Source organism: Callospermophilus lateralis, chromosome 6 (assembly GCF_048772815.1).
Source record: "Callospermophilus lateralis isolate mCalLat2 chromosome 6, mCalLat2.hap1, whole genome shotgun sequence".
NCBI lineage: Eukaryota > Metazoa > Chordata > Mammalia > Rodentia > Sciuridae > Callospermophilus > Callospermophilus lateralis.
In genome coordinates this window covers 130508711-130528564 of record NC_135310.1, presented here as the reverse complement: position 1 = coordinate 130528564, position 19854 = coordinate 130508711, and the positions used below count along the sequence as shown (strand labels likewise).

Sequence of the window (19854 nt, the reverse complement as noted above, 5' to 3'; positions counted from 1 at the left end):
TTCAATAAATGCATTAGCAATTAGGCTTAGCAACATGGAAGAAAATAAAATCTATATTGTCTTTGGACTAAAAATTTAAACAAAAACAAATATGTAATATTTGAGAAAAAATTCACAGGCTAAAAATAGTACACAAATATTACAACAAAAGTTACTTTGCATTTGATTAAAATTTTAAAATATTATAAACACAATAAATTACAATAATTCAGTGTGAGAAGTGGGAAGGTTTTTATGCAAAACCAAAAATGCAACAAATCATTAGGTTACACACACAAATACATACACAAAGACTCTTTAAAATCACACAATAGATAAATGAACCATGTGAAATGAATCAGGTAACAGAAAATGAAAACTGAATGACCAATAAACACAAAAAATGTAGCTCAACCTCCTTGGTATTCAATAATTGAGCAAAATAAATAAAACAGTAATAAATTTCAAACAATCAGATCAGTTTAAATCCATATCTAAACATTGCTACAAGGAGTGTCTTTTTGTACAGCCAAGTTGAACAGCAATTTAGTAATATTCAAAATTTTTTCAAATATTCAAAATTCACATGTCAGAATTCTATCATAATTATATATGAAAAACTCTTGCACATGTGCACAGACAAAAGGAAGTACACATACTTGCATTCACTTTAAAAAAAGTAAAACTGGAAATAATCTATCTTCTCAAAGAGTAATTAATAAATAATCAGTGCCATATTGAAAAATGTTACATGCCAAGTTTTAGAGAAACTAAGAATATCTTTGTACAAATATCTTTCTACAAAGAATAAGAAAAAATGTTAAATATTGTATTTAAATATACAATATGCTATGAATGAAATTTTAACAACCTGTAAAGCATTACTATATTATTTATGAACATTCTTTTTTTCTAAACTCATTTTTAATATTTTTGTTGTAAATTTGTACATTTAGGGATGCACCATATATACAGTGTGCATAAATTAAATCCAGGTAATAGCACTTCCATTTCTTCAACCATTAGTCATTTTTATGTGTAGGAAATTTTATACCCATCTGTGAACACATATTGTGTGAGGACAGTATAAAAAGCTTGAGAAGGGAACATATCAACTTTAGAATAATAGATGCTTTGTGAATCAATGTTTAAAAAGTGATTTGAGAGTGATAACATGATGACTTATGGTATATCCATGATTGTTGACCTTTTTAAAAGTATTTAGAACCAAAATAATTATAACACTTATCATAAATGTATTTCATTCAAAGACTTTACAATATCCATATATTTAATATTAAACAAGATAAAGAAAAAAGTAAAGCATATGTAAAAAGGTATTTCTCTATTTTCAAAAACTGCATGAAAACCAAATTTTACCATGGTATAATATATAAATATATTAATTAGCCATGAGAATAATTAAAGAAAACTCTTTGCTCTTTTAATAGAATACTCACCTTAAAAAATTATTTTCAAAGAGCCAAGATAATGTAGTAGAGGAAAGAAGCAGTTTTACTTAGTTTTCTGGTCACTGTGACCAAAATACTCAAGAAGAACAAATTAAAGGAGGAAAAGTTTATTTGGAGTTTACTGTTTCAGAAGACTCAGTCCATAGACTTCTAACAACATTGCTCTGACCTAGGATCAGATAGCATAACATGGGGAAGGGCCCAGCAGAGCAAAGCTGCTCAGGGCACAGCAGGGTCAGGAAACAAAGAAAAAGAGAGCTAGGGAGGGGTCACAGAGCAAGCCCCCAATGACCCAGCTCCTCCAGCCATGTTCCAACTGCCTTCACTTACCACCCAGTAAGTCCATTCACTATTGAAGAGGTTTCAGCTTGATTAGGTAACAACTCTCATGATCAAATCATTTCATTTTTGAATAGTTCTGTATTAACAGGAGATTTGGGGGGGCAGTTAATCTCCAAATCATATTGCCTCAAACAGAGGAATGTCCCACTTGTTCTACTGTTTGGAATTGAAATGAGAGGAATACTGCTTCATCTGAAGGAGGGTATCTGAAAAAAAATACTATAAATCATAGATTCAGAGAAACCCAGAGATTCTGGTGTAGTAAGCCAAAGATAAAAGGTAATACACCTGAGACCAGCAGCAACAGTGGCACTATTATCAAAAAGAGAGGGGCAACACAAAAGAAAAGAGAAACACAGTGGACAAATTTGACACAAACTCCTGTAGATAAACTCCCTAGCGGAAGTTAACTGATGTTTAAATTGTGCTCCCTGTTTCTCAACTTCTAAGAGACTGAGATGAAGGTGGACACCCAGCTCCAGGAGTTTATGCTGAATCTTATTTCTATGGGAACCCAAGGGTTCTTGGGAAATACTTCCACTCTGCCTCAGCAAGTACTTACTGTAGGACCTAACATGCACCTGCCAAATCACAATCCCAAAACAGTTACAGAGAACAATGGATTCAGGGGGATTCAAGACAGAGACACAGGAGAGTGCAACCTGCTGTCCCTTTGAGCTCTGTGATGTGAACAATTAGCTGAAACCGAAGGGTAAAACTGACCAGGTGGGCGTGATACATAGGGGACAGGAGAGTGCAACCTACTATTTTTTTTTGAGCTCCATGCTGTGAAACACCTTCTGAAAGGGGGAGATTGTGCAGGTAGGTGGGCATGATTAGAGTTGAGGACAGAGAGCTTATATTTAGTGGTGGGAAAGGAGGGCACTATAGAAAACATGCTGGGAAACCATCCACCCAGAGTGACCTGTTACCCATACCTATGAATAGAATTCTGTGGAGATGCTAGAAACCTATATTTCCAGCCACAATTTACACCTGCTTAGCTCTTGGTATGAAAGGATTTAAATGCTTAGGAGTAGATGCCCCAAATAAAGTCCAAAGTTCCATTTAATGCTCATCCACAGCAGATGGAACTTCCCAAATAGATCTCCACACCACTTCCAACCAGAAAGAGTAGTGATTGAAGATGTCCAAACAAAACCCAATAGAAATTTCCACTTCTATCCATTTTGCACTAGTGAGCAGAAAAGATAAGAGCATTTTCAACCAGCTACACTTCCATGCCACTTCAGCATGCAGACTGGTGAAAATCACAAAAAGGGATTGGGTTTAATAACACCCATCCCTTGTGCTCTCTAAGAGGTCCCTAGACTAAGAAGAAAGGGACAGAAGTACAGTCTAGAATATAAATACTTCAACAATCTCAGTGAAAAAAATTCTAGCATTTTTTAACTAAGAATTTCTTTTTCTTTTTTCATTATTATTGGTTTAGTTGTTCTAATTCTAGTTCTATTTGCTGATTGGGCATGTTCATACATATGTCCATATGGTTTTGAGTTCTTTTTCTCTTTTATTATTTATTTTTCTTAACATTTTACCATTTGGCTTTGTTTTTCTAAGAAGTAGTGATTTATTAATTGTCTTTTTCTTTTTCCTCAGTTTTTTGTTTGTTAAGGGGAGGAGGGTTGTTTCTGTTTTGCTGTACTTGTTTTCCTGCTTTTTTGCTCTTACTCTCCTCATCACTCTCTCAAATATCAAACGACACTGTTCTCTCTTTTCTAGTATTTCACTTCTTCCCTCATGAGAGTCTTCATGCACAAACTCTTGCCCACTTTCTCTTCTCTCACCATATGAACATTCCAACCTTCTTCTTACCTTAATATTCCAACTTCTTCCTTTTTAACGAACTATATTTTTAACTTTCTTTTAACCCATGTAGTTTATCCCTCTGTGTAATGAAATAAGGGAGTTCAGAGGGAGCCATTTTCTAGCACCTCTCCAAGAGTGATTCAAAATAGGAATTCAGCACTGACAAATTTAGTCTACAAAGCTGAGAAAAGTGAAAGATTCTGACTCTTCAAATAAGAAATCTGAGCTCTGGGGTAAGGAGTCTGATTGACACTGTGCGCGGGGGCAGGGGGATGAGATCAATTAAATGTAGAACAAATCTAGTAAAATTTAATTTGGAATTTGCATTCAAATTCCCCTCACAAGTTTGATCGCTTTGTTTGATAATTTAAAAAAGCACAATAAAGAAAACACTTAACTTCAGAAAACCTCAGGAAAAAAAATCAATCAATCAAGTTGTTCCGATAAAATATTAGAGGCAAAACAGTAAGTCTAGACTCCTCTGCAGTCCAGAATCAAAAGAGTGAAAGTGAAAGATGAGTGACTCACCTAAGGTTGAGATTCAACCAAGAGATTTTATTGGGGGGCTACCAAAGGTGAAGAAAAGGAGATGCAGAGAGCAGAGAGAGGAGAGGAGGAGGGCATAGAGAAAGAGCAGAACAGAGGAAAAGAGCAGAGAGGAAGAGGGCAGAGAAGAAGAGGGCAGAGAGACAGAAAGAGAGCAGAGAGCAGAGGAAGAGAGCAGAGAGAAAGAGGAAGAATTCAGAGAGTGTGAGCTTGCATGCTTCAGCTTACGAAGGGTAGCATAGGCAATGTGGAGGGTGCTGATTGGCAGGATGACTCAGGAACTGCATGCAGACACTGTGTCCTGTGGAGATTGGTCAAGAAAACCTTTGAATTTGATGCTCTTTGGCTTGGTGCCCTTTGGAGAGGAAGGGAAGGGGTAAGGAATTCTGTGATGTTCTTGCCAGACAGAAACTTCACTTCAGAGGGGAGTCTCCCACACACCAAACAAAATTTTAATTTTCATGTTATGTAATTTCTCAACAAATTCAAGAACATCACTCCCATCTCCCAGACAGAAAAGGAGACTGCTGATGAACATTGTTAATATTTTTTTAAAAAAAGTTTACTAGTCTAAGACATTGTTTGAAGTGATTGTAATTACTGGGGATTACTACCACTTATCAATATAGTGTTAGAGGCTGGAAATCTTAGCAAGTTCAAATTGAATAAGACTTTGAAAGTTAGAAAGACCATCCATGCTATTTCATAGGCAGAATTAATATGTTAAATAGTCATACTACTAAAAGCATTACAGAGATTCAGTGGAATTTCCATGGAAATAACAATGACATTTTTCATAGAATTAGAAAAATACACACTTAAATTTTATTTGAAAGAATAAAATGTCATAATAGTCAAAGCAATTAGATTCCCATCTCTTATCCTGCAGAGAAGTCAATTCACAGAAAATCAAAGATCTAGAAATTAGACAATAAACTTTGCAACTGCTAGAAAAAAGAGAGGCTCAACCCTCAAACATAATGGCACAGACAATGATTTTCTTAACAAGAACCCTAAAGCTCAAGAAATAAAACAAAGAATCAATAAGTGGAATTATACACATTTAAAAGCTTCTTCACTGAAAAGAAAACAATTAAGGAGGTATAAGAAAGCCTATAAAGTGGGAAAAAATCTGTTCCAGCAAGTCCTCCAATAGGGGAATAATATATAAATAACTATAATAATATATAAGTATATAATATATAAATATATACATATTATTATAATATTATTATATATTATTATTTTATTATATAAACATATAAATACTATATAATATAAATAATATATAACTATATAATATATAAATAATATATAAAGAACTACAGCAACTATAATAATATATAAGTATATAATATAAAAAATATATAAATATTATTATAATATTATATATAATCATATTATTATATAAAATATATAAACGGTATACAACATATATAATATATAACCATATAATACATAAATAATATATAAAGAACTAAAGCAACAACACAAAGACATCCCAATCAATGAAAGGGCAAAATAACTTAACAGACATTTCTCAAAAATTGCACACCAGCATATGAAAAGATGTACAATATCACTTGCAATCAGGGAAATACAAATCAAAGATTTCATCTCATTTCAGTTACTGTAGCAATCATCAAAAATACAAATAATAATAAATTTTATCAAGGATGTGGAGGGGAAAGTTGCACTCATACATGTTGGTGGAACTGCAAATTAGTATAACCACTTTGGAAAGGAGTATGGAGATTCCGCAAAAGATTAGGAATGGGACCACGAAATGATTCAGCTACCCCATTCCTTAGTATTTGTCCACAAAGAACTAAAATTGATACACTATAGTGATAAAACACATCAATATTTATAGCAGCATAATTGACAAATAGCCAAGTTATAGAACCAGCCCAGGTACCCGTCAACAGACAAATTAAGAAAATACTCTCTCTCTCTCTCTCTCTCTCTCTCTCTATATATATATATATATATATATATATATATATATATGTAAAATGGAGTTTTATTCAGCCATAAAGAATAATGAAATTGCATCATTTTCTAGTATATAGATGAAACTATACAGCATCATGCTAAGTGAAATAAGTTAGATATTGAAGGTCAAGGTTCAAATGTTTTCTCTCATATGTGGAAGTAATAACAAAATAAGGAGAGCGCAGGAGGGGGTGTTAGTGAGGATACCATAAAAATAGAAGGAAGATCTGTGGAGTAGGGGATGGTCAAAATTAATATTATCAAATGGTTATATTACTGCTATCATTACACAGAATCAATGCAATCCCCATCAAAATACCAATGATGTTCTTCTGAGTAGTTTGAAAACAGTAATTGGATGAGAATTCTGAAAAGTAGATTTACATATATGTTAAAAGTCATGTGAAATTAAATCATAATGCCAGGTATGGTGGTATACCCTGTGATCCCAGTTGCTCGAAAGGCAGAGGCAGGAGGATCACAAGTTCAAATCCAGCCTCAGTAGTTTAGCAATACCCTAAGAAACTCAGCAAGACTGTCTCTAAATAAAATATAAACAAGTGGCAAACTTGAAGATGGCAGGCTAGAAGGAGGCAACATTCTGTGTTGCTCCATGATCCAGATATCACCTAATCAGAATACTGCATCTCAGAGAGTGTTAGAGGACCCCTATATAGCTGTTTCTGCAGAAATCACCAGCACTGTGACCACATGCAGGACTCTGAGCCTTAGTATTTGAGCAGGACTCCGGACTCCTGGCCCCCAACACCCAAAGTCCAAAGTTCTAGCCAATGCACGGATCAAGAGCATCTTATCAGAATCATCTATCAGCACCTCTGCAGAACTCCCAGACTTCACTCTACTCCTACGCAGGTCACTCAGCTACTACAGCACAAAGCCATCACCCAGTTCCCCTCATTTCACCAGACACACTGGTGCTGGAAGCAGACTGCCTCCATCTTGACTCACCTCCCTTATCATACTTAGTGGGGGCAGCTCCCAGATTGGATCTCCAGCTGGCCAGGTACCAGGTTTCCAACTCCACCCTCTCCCCAGCAGCAGTAACCCAACACAGCAACTGCCCAAAACAAAACATCTCTCACTTGGACAGGTGTGCAGTGTAACCAGTTTAAGATGTTCCTCAATTGAGAACTGCTAAGGGAGAGGGGCTAAAGTTTGGAGCCTAACAGAGAGACAAGAAACTGGGAAATCTCCAGACAAGATAGGGAGGTGCTCAACTCATAGGAGAAGTCCCAGAAAGAGACCCATGAGGTGCAGTCTCCCTGTAGGGACTGGTGGATGCCACACCCAGCTTCCAAGTGCCCTGCACCAGGACCAGCCTTCCTTTCCTGGTTTCCTTCACCATAAAGAGGGCAGAGACACCAGCTTACAACAGACAACCCCATCTATTGGATGAGAAGAGAAGCAGAAAAGATACAGATCACTGAAACTAGCAACAATCCTGGTTTCTTCCTTCTAGTATTTTTTTTCTCTTTCTCTTCTACCCCTCTATCCTCCAGCCCTCACATCCCCAACATATGTGAAACCAAAAACTTTGCATGAAATAGGATTTTGAAGACTAAGTCATCTAAATATTATAACATACAGATTTTGTATATGCCCTTTTTTCTTTACTTTTTTCTTCTTTAATCTTTCCTTCCACATCCAAATTTTACTATTTTAACTTCCTGTATTTTTCTAAATGCATATGTGTGTTTCTTTTATGGACTCTACTGTCTTGCCACGAACTTGTCTATCCTAAATTATATCCTGTCTATTCTCTTGCTACTAACCCTCTTTATTAGATTTCTCTTTCACACTTCCTAAGATATATTAACTCTATATCTTCACATCCTACCTTCTCAGCATATCAGCCTACACCCCAACCCATTCATTGTCTACCATCAGAAACCTTTTTGTAAACACTTTTACAAAATTAATGATTATATTTTAGAAAATAATTGAATTCAACATTTCTGTACCTTGAGGCTAAGCTGTGAACATTTTAATAACAACAAACTATTCATAGGTGGTGTATTATTTATATTGGGATCTGTTAACATTGTCCTTCTCCACAAAGGAGAGGTCTTGGAACCCTACAAGAGCACTACAAACCTATAAGGTAAAAACAATAACACCCAAGACCCACAGAGTTAGAAAGGAAGACACATGAGCAACGTAAAAAGACAAAGGAAGAAAGTGCCCCCAAACAAATCAAGACACCATATTATTAGAATCATTGCCAGCCACAGCAGAAGAAATTACAGAAAAGGAGTTTAGGATGTAAATGGTTAAAATGTTCTATGAACTCAAGGAACATATAAGAAAGCAAATAAAGGCAGTGAAAGATCACTTTGACAGGAGCTACATAAACAAATCCAGGAAGCAAAAGATCGCTTCAACAGGGACATAGAGGTTCTTAAAAACAAACAAACAAACAAACAAACAAACAGAAATCCTTGAAATGAAAGAAACAATGAACCAAATTAAAAGCTCAAATGAAAGCATTACAAACAGAATAGACCTCTTGGAAGATAGGACATCACACAATAAAGACAAAATATGTAATCTTGAAAAGAACATAGATCACACAGTGATAATGGTAAGAAACCATGAGCAGGAAATTCAAGAAATATGGGATAGCATAAAAAGACCCAATTCAAGAGTTATTGGGATAGAGGAAGGAATAGAGGACCAAAGGAATGAATAATATATTCAATGAAATAATATCAGAAAACTTTCCAAACATGAAGAATGAGTTGGAAAGCCACATTAAAGAAGCCTACAGAATGCCTAATGTACAAAATCACAACAGATCCATACCAAGGCACAGTATTATAAAAATGCCCAACATACAGAATAAGGAGAGAATTTTAAAAACCACAAGAGAAAGGCATCAGATGACACATGGGAAAAACCAAGTAGGATAACATGAGATTTTTCAACACAGACCCTGAAAGCTAGAAGATCCTGGAACAAAATATGTCAAGCTCTGAAAGAAAATGGATGTCAACTAAGAATCTTGTATCTAGCAACATTAACCTTTAGATTTGATGATGAAATAAAAACCTTTCATGATGAACAAAAGTTAAAAGAATTTATAGCTAGAAAACTGGCACTACAAAACATCCTTGGAAAAATATTCCATGAAGACAAAATGAAAAAGAAAAATGAAATTCAACAGAAGGAAGTAGTACAATGAAGGAAAAATCAAGTCAAGTTAAATTATAAAAATAAACAAATATGGCTGGGAATACAAACCATGTCTCAATAATAACCCTGAATATTAATGGTTTAAACTCACTAATCAAAAGACATAGGCTAGCATATTCAATTTAAAAAAATCCAACAATATGTTGGCTCCAGGAAACTCATCTGATAGGAAAAGACATACACTGATTGAAAGTGAAAAGTTGGGAAAAATCATACCACTCATATGGACTGGGAAAGCAAGCAGGGGTTTCCATTCTCATATGAAATAAAGTACACTTCAAGCCAAAGTAAATACTGCTTAAGGGAACCATACACCAACAAGACATAACAATCTTGAATATATAAGCTCCAAACAATAGAGCAGCTATTTTCACCAAACAAATTCTTCTCAAGTTCAAGAGTCAAATTAACCACAACACAATAATCTTAGATGACTTTAACATACCTCTCTCACCACTGGATAGATCTTCCAAACAAAAGTTGAATAAAGAAAAAATAAATCTCAATAATACAATTAATAACTTTGACTTACTTGACATATATGAAATATTTCAATTTGCATCAAGCAGACACACTTTTCTCTCAGCAGCACATGGATCCTTCTCTAAAATAGACTATATAATATGCCACAAAACAACTCTTAGCAAATACAAAAAAGCAGATATACTACTATGCATTTTATCAGATCATAATAGAATGAAATTGGAAATCAATGACAAAATAAAAAATAAAAATTACTCCAAAAACTTGGAGACTAAACAATATGCTACTGAAGAAACAATGTTACAGAATACATCAAGGAGGAGATTAAAAAATTCTTAAAAGTAAATGAGAACAGGACTGGGGATGTGGCTTAAGCAGTAGCGTGCTCGCCTGGCATGCGTGCGGCCCGGTTTCGATCCTCAGCACCACATACAAAGATGTTGTGTCCGCCAAAAACTAAAAAATATATATTAAAAGATTATTTCTCTCTCTCTCTCTCTCTCTCTCTCTCTCTCTCTCTCTCTCTCTTTAAAAAAAAAGTAAATGAGAACATAGACACAACATATGGAAATCTCTGAGACACTATGAAAGCAGTGCAAAGAGGAAAAATCATTGCATGGAGTTTATTCCTTAAAAGAAGAAAAAGTCAACAAACAAAGAACTCACATTACATCTCAAAGCTCTAGAAAAAGAAGAAGAAACAAGCAGCAAAGCAGTAGAAGGCAAGAAATAATTAAAATTAGAGCTGAAGTCAATGAAATCAAAAGAAAAAACAATTGAAAAAAATGACAAAACAAAATGCGGGTTCTTTGAAAAAATAAATTAAATTGATATACCCTTAGTTACACTAACAAAGAGAAGGAGAGAGAAAACTCAAATTACCAGCATATGTGATGAAAAAGGTAATATCACCAGAACAGACACCACAGAAATACAGAGAATAATTATAAATTATTTTGAAATCTTATACTACAATAAAATACAAGATATTGAAGCCATTGACAAATTTCTTAAGTCATAGGATTTGCCCAGATTGAGTCAGGAAGATATACAGAATTTAAAGAGACCAATATCAAGTGATGAAATAGAAGACGTCATCAGAAGCTTACCAACCAAGAAAAGCCCAGGACCGGATGGACACACAGCCAAGTTATACAAGACATTTAAAGAAGAACTAATACCAATACTCTTCAATTTATTTCAGGAAATAGAAAAAGAGAAAGCACTGCCCAACTCATTCTATGATACCAATATCACACTGATCCCAAAACCAGGCAAAGACACATCAAAGAAAGAAAACCTCAGACCAATCTCTAATGAACATAGATACAACAATTCTCAATAAAATTCTGGCAAATCAAATACAAAATCATATAAAAAAGATTGTGCACCATGATCAAGTGGGATTCATCCCAGGGATGCAAGGTTGGATCAACATTTGGAAATCAATATATGTATTCCATCCCATTAATAGACTTAAAGATAAGAATCATATGATCATCTCAATAGATGCAGAAACAGTATTTGACAAAATACAGCACCGCTTTATGTTTAAAACATTAGAAAAACTAGGGATAACAGGAAAATATCTCAACATCATAAAGGCTATCTACACTAAGCCTCAGAACAATATCATTCTAAATGGAGAAAAATTAAAGTCATTCCAGCTAAAAAGCAGAACAAGACAGGGATGCCCTCTTTCACCACTTCTATTCAACATAGATCTTTAAACACTGGCTAGAGCAATTATATAGACAAAAGATTAATCAAAGGGATATGCATAGGAAAAGAAGAACTTAAATTAACACTATTTGCTGATAATATGATTCTATACCTAGAAGACCCAAAAACTCCACCAGAAAACTTCTAGAACTAGTAAATGAATTTAGCAAAGTAACAGGATATAAAATCAACACCCATAAATCAAAGGCATTTCTGTATATCTCTGACAAATCCTCTGAGAAGAAAATGAGGAAAAGTACCTCATTCACAACAACCTCAAAAAATAAATAAAATAATTGGAAATCAACTGAATAAAAGGAGTCAAATATCTATACAATTAAAACTACAGAACCCTAAAGAAAGGAATCAAAGAAGACCTTAGAAGATGAAAAGATCTCCCATGTTCTTGGATAAGCAGGGTTAATATTATCAAAATGACCATACTACCAAAAGCAATATACAGATTTAATGCAATTCTGATCAAAATCCCTATGGTGCTCCTCACTGAAATAGAAAAAGCAATCATAAAATTCATCTAGAAAAATAAGAGACCCAGAATACATAAAGCAATCCTTAGCAGGAAGAGTGAAGTCTGCCATCACTATACTGAAAGGACTTAAAAACATACTACAGGGACACAGCCACATCCATGTTTATAGCAGCACAATTCACAATAGCTAAAATGTGGAACCATCCTAGATGCCCTTCAATAGGTGAATGGATTAAAAAATGTGGCATTTATACACAATGGAATATTACTCAGCACTAAAAAATAATAAAATCATGGCATTTGCAGGCAAATGGATGGCATTAGAGCAGATTTTGCTCAGTGAAGTTAGCCAATCCCTAAAAAACAAATGCCAGATGTCTTCTCTGATATGATGGGGTGACTCAAAATGGGATACGGAGGAAGAGCATGACAAGAAGACTAACACTAAATAGGGAAGAGAGGTGGGAGGAAAAAAGAGGGAGAAGGGGAGTTGCACAGAAGATGGAAGGAGAACCTCATGTGTTATATAGAATACATATATAATGTTGTAATGAGAAAAAGAAAAAAAGTGTGTCACATTAGATTGGATAGAGAGAAAGGATGGGAGAGAAGGGGAGGAGTAGGGAGGACAGGAAGGACAGCAGAATAGAATAGACAATATGATTGATGTATGTACATTCCATGTATGTATTATATATCGCATTTTACTGTCATGTATGACTAAAAAAATAATAAAAAATTAAAAAATAAAATGCATTGACTAACAACAACAAAAATTATTAAATGAAAAATTTCAAAACTAAACAGCCAAGTTTGGTGGTGCATGCTTGTAATCCCAGCAACTAAGAAGGCTGAAACAGAAGGACAAAAATTCATACCAGCCTCAACAACTTAGAGAGACTCTAAACAATTTTATGAGAACCTCTCTCCAAAAAATAAAATAAAATAAAGGGAGGGGGATGGGTGGGTGAGGATGTGGCTTAGTGGATTGAATCCCTGGTTCCAATTTTTTTTTTAAATAAACAGAGAAACCACTTTCACATAACTTTTTTTGCAGCATAAATTATCCATTGATTCAGTGTATTCACACTGTATACACTACCCTCCTGTTAGTCACTATCAATCTCAGTATCAGATCAACTAAAGTAGTATTGTTCTATTTAATAATATTGTTATAAATGTCCTATTTTATTATTGTTGTTCTTAATCTCTTACTGTCTAATTTATAAATTAAAGTTCATTATAGGTATGTATATTTAGGAGAAAACAAAAACAAAAAAAAGCCAAACTTAAGTCTCACCTATTTCACATAAATGTCCTCATTTAATAACTTCTTTCTTTTCTGTGTTGCCATATCACTTTTCACGTACTAATAATTAATAAGTATATGAGAATAAAGGGCTTTTTTTTAGGAATTCAAGTACTCCATTATAGTTAAGGGAATAAGAATCAGAAATCATAGGATATAGTCTTGGAATTGTGAAATGAACCAAATCGCTTAAGGACTTGTATATTATGTGAAGAAAAATGAACACTTCTTTGAATTCTAGAAGAATATCTTGTTTCTTCTAAAGTTTTGGACACCAGAGTCACACCAACTTAGTTCTAACTCCTGGAATCAGTTCCTTAATCTTCAAATCTATATAACAGAGTAATAGTGCCAATTTCATGATACCAGGGTGAGGAGCAAGTGAGACAATGCACATTATAGGCCTGACATCGAGCAAAGCTCAAAAAACATCTGTCCATTAACAGTGAGATTCTTCAAGGAGCACTATCAAATCAGAAGCATTACTTCATTCTTTTCTCTGCCCATACCAGAGTGTGGCTCTTTCTATGCCCCTGGAGAGGAGCTTTAGAATGCACATGATTTTTCTGTTTTTTTTAAATTTTTTTTAATTTGTTCTTTTTAGTTTACATGATAGTAGAACATTTTTTGACATATCAGAAATATATGAAGCATAACTTCCCATTTTTGTGGTTGAATATAATGTGGAGTTGCAATAGTATTGTATTCATATATGAATAAAGGAAAGTTGTGTCCAATTAATTTTACTGACTTTCCCATTCTCATCCCCTCTCCCACCATCCCACTCCCCCATCCAAACTGGTGAACCTCATTTCTCCCTCCCTGCCCCCTTCCTATTGTGAGTCACCATCTGTACACCAGATAGAACATATGGCCTTTGTTTTTTTTGTGATTGGCTTATTTCACTTAACATGATATCCCCTTGTTCCACCATTTATCAGCAAATACCATAATTTCATTCTTTTTTATGGCTGAGTAATATTTCACTATGTATTTACAAATGATAAAAGAAGCCACTTTTCCTAATAAAATATTCTCAGATCAGTAGTTTAAATGTCTGTTTTCAGGTCACAAATAAAAAATATAAAATAATAGTAAAGAGTTTACAAATAAGAATATTGAAAAGGATTGGACCGTATTAAAATGTCCTTTTGGGTACACTATTAAAAGAGTTGAGCAAAATTGATAAACTGTTAGCAAGATTTTCCAAGAAAAGAAAGAACAAGAAACCATTATCATTAAGCAAAATAATATAGCCAGTATTAAATAAATTCTAAATCTAATAAAGATAATAAATGAGCATTATGAACCCCTGCATACTTCAGAAGAGGAATATATTTCCATGAACTTTGAGACTGACTTGTATCAGAAAGGGATTTTTAGCTTGGCAGGCATGAATGGTTGTGTATGGGGTGGGGGGCGAGGGGGGTTAACAGAAACATAGGAATAAAAATTGTAATTCGCTGTTATTGGCACCATAATGATTAAATCTCCCAAAGATAATGTTGAATGAATGAAGGCAGAGACAAAAGAAATAGTGATGTATTATTGTTTATATATCATTCAAAATCATAATAAATGTTACACATGATAAGTAAAAGTATTATATGAAAATGAATTGAGGGTTGTTCTGGAGTGTTGTTTGTTTTATCTGTCCATAAAGATGTGTTCATAATGTAAGAATTCAGCAACCTGTATCTTTATGCATTGTTTGTTTGTTTGTTTGTTTGTTTTGAGGGGTACCAGGGATTGAACTCAGGGGCATCCAAACACTGAGCTACATCCACAGCCTTATTTTCTGTTTTATTTAGAGACAGGGTCTCACTGACTTGCTTAGCACCTGCCTTTTGCTAAGCCTGTTTTTTGAACTAACAATCCTCCTGCCTGAACCTCCAGAGCTGCTGGGATTACAGGTATGCACCACCATATCCAGCTGAACTGTTTATTTGTATATGAAATAAATTCATATAAAGAATCAATAGACTTTCATAAAATTCAGATTCTTTTGAGGATTATGAATATTTTTTTAGTACTGGGACTCAATGCACAGAAAATTGATCAAGTTAGGTGAACTGTGTTTCCTTCAGATTCTGTATATGCTGAGCAGTTTGTCCAAGTTTCTGCTTCTCTTTTAGTACTTGGTACAGGCCTTAGATAAATGTGGTTGCCATCCATAATTACATCACTGCATTATTTTTTTTTTAGACCTGTCATTGATATCATCTGGCTAGAACATCAATGTGGGGGAGTTTTTTCTCAGACTCTGAAATATTGGAAGAGGAGTCAATAGCCTTAGCCAAAATGAAGTTCACCTCCTCTACTGAGTAAAGTATGCTTGAAGAAAAGCATAAAGTATGGGATCAATATGGTGTACTTATAGGCAGCAGACAGGAAATTAATGGGATTTCCACTCGGGGCCTTTATTTGGTCTTAGATCAGAGTAAGATAACCTGTGCAGGGATGAGTGGGAGGATTTAATAATTTGTTCCAGTTTTCTGTAAAAGAGAAGAACAACAGGACACACATAGAATGACTTCTGGGCAGACCTAAGAGGCCATTTCAAGAGATACTGGAATTTTTAAGGGTGTGATCCCACAAAGTCATATGTTTATCTCCATCAAACCCAGTGCTTGTAAGAAATGAGGAGAAAAGCCCTGTAAAAATGTTCCATGTCTGAGTTTTCAGCGTAGATGTAAAGAAAGGATAAGAGAAAATTTTAAGGTTCCAATAAAATTTTCTGCCAATAGGATGTATTTAGTGTTTGTGTTTGTGTGTGTGTGTGTGTGTGTGTGTGTGTGTGTGTAATACTACCTTATTGATAGAAATTTAATATGAATATATTCAAAATGGAGTGAGTCAATATTGGGAGGTTATTAAAGTAGAAGTTAAAAGTCTTTGTGGTTTTGGCTAGTTTAAACAATGCTGAAAGGTAAGAATCTCTTTCAGAATGATCTCCTGGGACCATGGAGTTTGGATACTACAGAGCCTGAGATTAATTGCCATAATGGGAGAACTGTGTCCCTGGGAACCTTTTGGATTCAATGGTCTGTGTTCTCTTTCAAACTCTCTTTATTTTCTGGTCTTCAGGGATCTCCAATCTCAAATAACAGTCCCTACAACCAATACATGGCTCTCAGACATTGATTTATCACTTCAAGGTAAAAATTGTTTTTGCTTTGTTGCTTAAATTTCCTTTTCTTTTAAAATGTGATTATTGGGATGAAAAAGTATGAAGAACTTCTTCTCTTTTAATATATTTACTATTATTAATGCCTTGATTATATCTGACTTATTCCCATGATTCTTAACATTTGATAATAAACTGAGATTTGGGGTTAAAATGATGTCCATCTGGATAAAGGGAGATAAAATGGAACACATGTAATTTCAGATTTTGCTTCAGAGTTAAATACAATTCTTCTATGACTCTAGAATAAACACAGTCTTATAAGTAAGAAACTTTCTCAACCAGAATTAATTTCACACTGCATTCTTTTGATATTTATATGTGTGAAAATGTGTGTTAAAAACTCTACTAAAAGTATCATTTGGCCAAGATGGGTAGAGGTTAAAAACAGGATTAAAATGAGAGTAACATATCTGAATTTATTTTATTGAATTGATAGAAGTAAAGTAACAAACTCAAAATTATGCATATATGTATTTGTGGGTTTTGTATGGACATGGATATGTTTAAACATCTTTGCAATACATTTCATGTATATTAGGGCCTCTTTCATATTCTTTTTAATTATGGTACTCCCTTTCCCTATCTCTTGAGTGATCCCTCAAGGACTTCATGCTGTTATTTGATTTCTCTCCCCTACCACTCATTTGATTTTATTTTTACTGTTTTCAGCTAAATATCACTTTTATATGATAAGTGAAATTACAGTAAGGTATTGCTTTTGACAATTATCTCACATATTTTATTTACATAATTCATTTTCACAATAAAACAATCACAGGGTATGAAATTATTAGGAAGGAATTTCAAGGCCTAAAAGATTTTTTTTTACATCCATGTAGAGAGTGTCTATTTATCCTAAACAAAAGATATGGTTATGGTCTTTAAATGTATTCATTGAATTGATGAATTCTTGAATTGATGAATACTTTTGCATTCATAAATATTTGGAGTTTATATAAGCTGCCCTTTAGCCTTCTGAAAGGTAAAAATTCTATGTAGGTTTTATGCATATTGAGGCAGCTCTTTCATTCTTTTGATGTGCCCTCATAATGATAATCCCCACTCCCTCCTTTCAGATTTAAACATGTTTTTCTTCAACATCCCCTTCCCTAGTACCACACACCAAAAAAAATTGAGGGTTGTTTTTAATGTGCTGCATTAATCTGCATCCTCAATAAGCTTATGGAAAAAATGAATTAACTAATCCCTAAAGGAAACATGCTTCTGATATTATGTGTCCCCATTATTAAACAGTTAGATATAAATAATAATATTATGACTTTATTAACCAAGTGTTTACCATTTTACACTAGAAAGAATCTTTATAGTCTCCACAACCCAAAAGTCATTCATACAAAGAAAATCATCAAAAAAGAATGCCCAACTCAAAGTTTATGCTTTAAGGCTGGAAATAATATGTATATAAAATTTGCTTGTACTAAACATTTATTTTACTAATTTTTTTCATTTAATTTGAATGATTCTTTATAAGCTATGAATGAATTTAATGTATTTTTCCTTTGGCATTTTCTTTCTTTCTCTGTACATTTTTTCTTTCTGTGGAAGATTTTATCTCAGCTTCTAATAGTTTTCTCTCAAGGAAAGACTTTGTTTGCAGAGTAAGCTGCAGGTGCCTCTCTGTAGAGGATCTTTAACAACAGCTTCTGCACCATTTGAAGGACACTGCACCTAAATTTATTCTGTGAGTCACTGTAATTTTTCTGAGTGAGGATTTCAAAGAGTTATGTAATTTTTCTGAGTGAGGATTTCAAAGAGTTATAAATTTAGATGTCGTCACTAGTGGCCAACACATTATACTCACTTTTTAATTCCTGTAATATTTTCCTTCTTGTCTGAACAAGGTAATGGGCATGACCAATAACAGTGCCAAAGAAGATTTCATTCTGGTGGGCTTCTCAGAGCAGCCCCAGCTGGAAAAGATACTCTTTGTGGCTGTTTTGATATCCTACCTTCTTACCTTGGTGGGAAATACACTAATTATTCTGGTCTCTTCCATAGACCCTAAACTCAAAATACCCATGTACTTTTTCCTTACACATCTCTCCCCAGTGGACATTTGTTTTACCACTAGTATTGTCCTTCAGCTGCTGTGGAATCTCAAAGGACCAGCCAAGACCATCACATCCCTGGGTTGTGCCATCCAGCTCTATGTCTCCCTGGCATTGGGATCCATTTAATGTGTTCTCCTGGCTGTGATGGCTTTTGACCGCTATGCTGCAGTGTGCAGACCTCTCCACTATACAGCTGTAATGAACCCACGCTTGTGCCAAGTTCTGGCAGGGGTCGCATGACTGAGTGGAGCAGGAAATGCTCTCATCCAGGGCACTGTCATCCTCTGGCTGCCTCGCTGAGGACACCGGCGGATCCATCATTTCCTCTGTGAAGTCCCCTCCGTGATTAAGCTTGCATGTGTGGAAATCCATGCCAATGAGATCCAGCTCTTCGTTGCTTCATTGGTCTTGCTCCTTTTGCCCTTGGCATTGATATTGATGTCCTATGGACACATAGCCAAGACAGTTATAAGGATCAAGTCTGTACAGGCCTGGCAGAAAGCTCTCGGGACATGTGGGTCCCACTTGTGATGCTTCTATGGGAGCATCACAACCAACAATATCCAGTCCAACAGCTCCTATGCCCACACTTATGGGAAATTCATCTCCCTCTTCTACAGAGTCATCACCCTGACCCTCAATCCTCTCATTTACACCTTGAGGAATAAAGAAGTTAAAGGTGCACTGGGAAGACTATGCCACAGAGACCTACATGTGTAAAAAATGAAGCAAAGTACAGACTGGTCAATTTTTCATCACAAGTCTCTTAAATAGCATCTCATATAATCCTTCACCAGCCTAAAAGCACAGCTGGAACCTCCACAGTTTGCATGATTGTACTTCACATGACCTCACAACTATCTGTCCTCTCCAATCTTTTCACAGGCTTCTTTTGGGCCCTTTAAAGACATTATTTTCCCACACTCTTTGATGTCCATTTTCCTAAAAATTTCCATTTCTTAGCCTCTCTTACTTCATTTCTTCTTTTGTCATCCCCTTCTTTCCTTCTTATTCTACCTTTTGTTTCTTCTTTATATTCAATTTGTTTATCATGTTTTTTTTTAGTACTGGAACCCAGGACCTTTTTCATGCCAGGTAAAAACTCTTACTATTGAGCTACATCCTCAGCCCTTTGTATTTTATTTTAAGAGAGGGTCTGTCTAAGTTGCTCAGGTGGGCCTTGAACTTGTGACCCTTCTGCATCCATCTCT

At 34.8% G+C, this 19854-nt stretch overlaps 1 pseudogene; it reads left to right on the top strand.

The window, feature by feature from the left end:
* The first annotated feature begins 18442 nt into the window (after window positions 1-18442).
* LOC143400847 (olfactory receptor 2G3-like) lies at window positions 18443-19363 on the top strand (annotated as a pseudogene).
* Window positions 19364-19854: the final 491 nt, after the last annotated feature.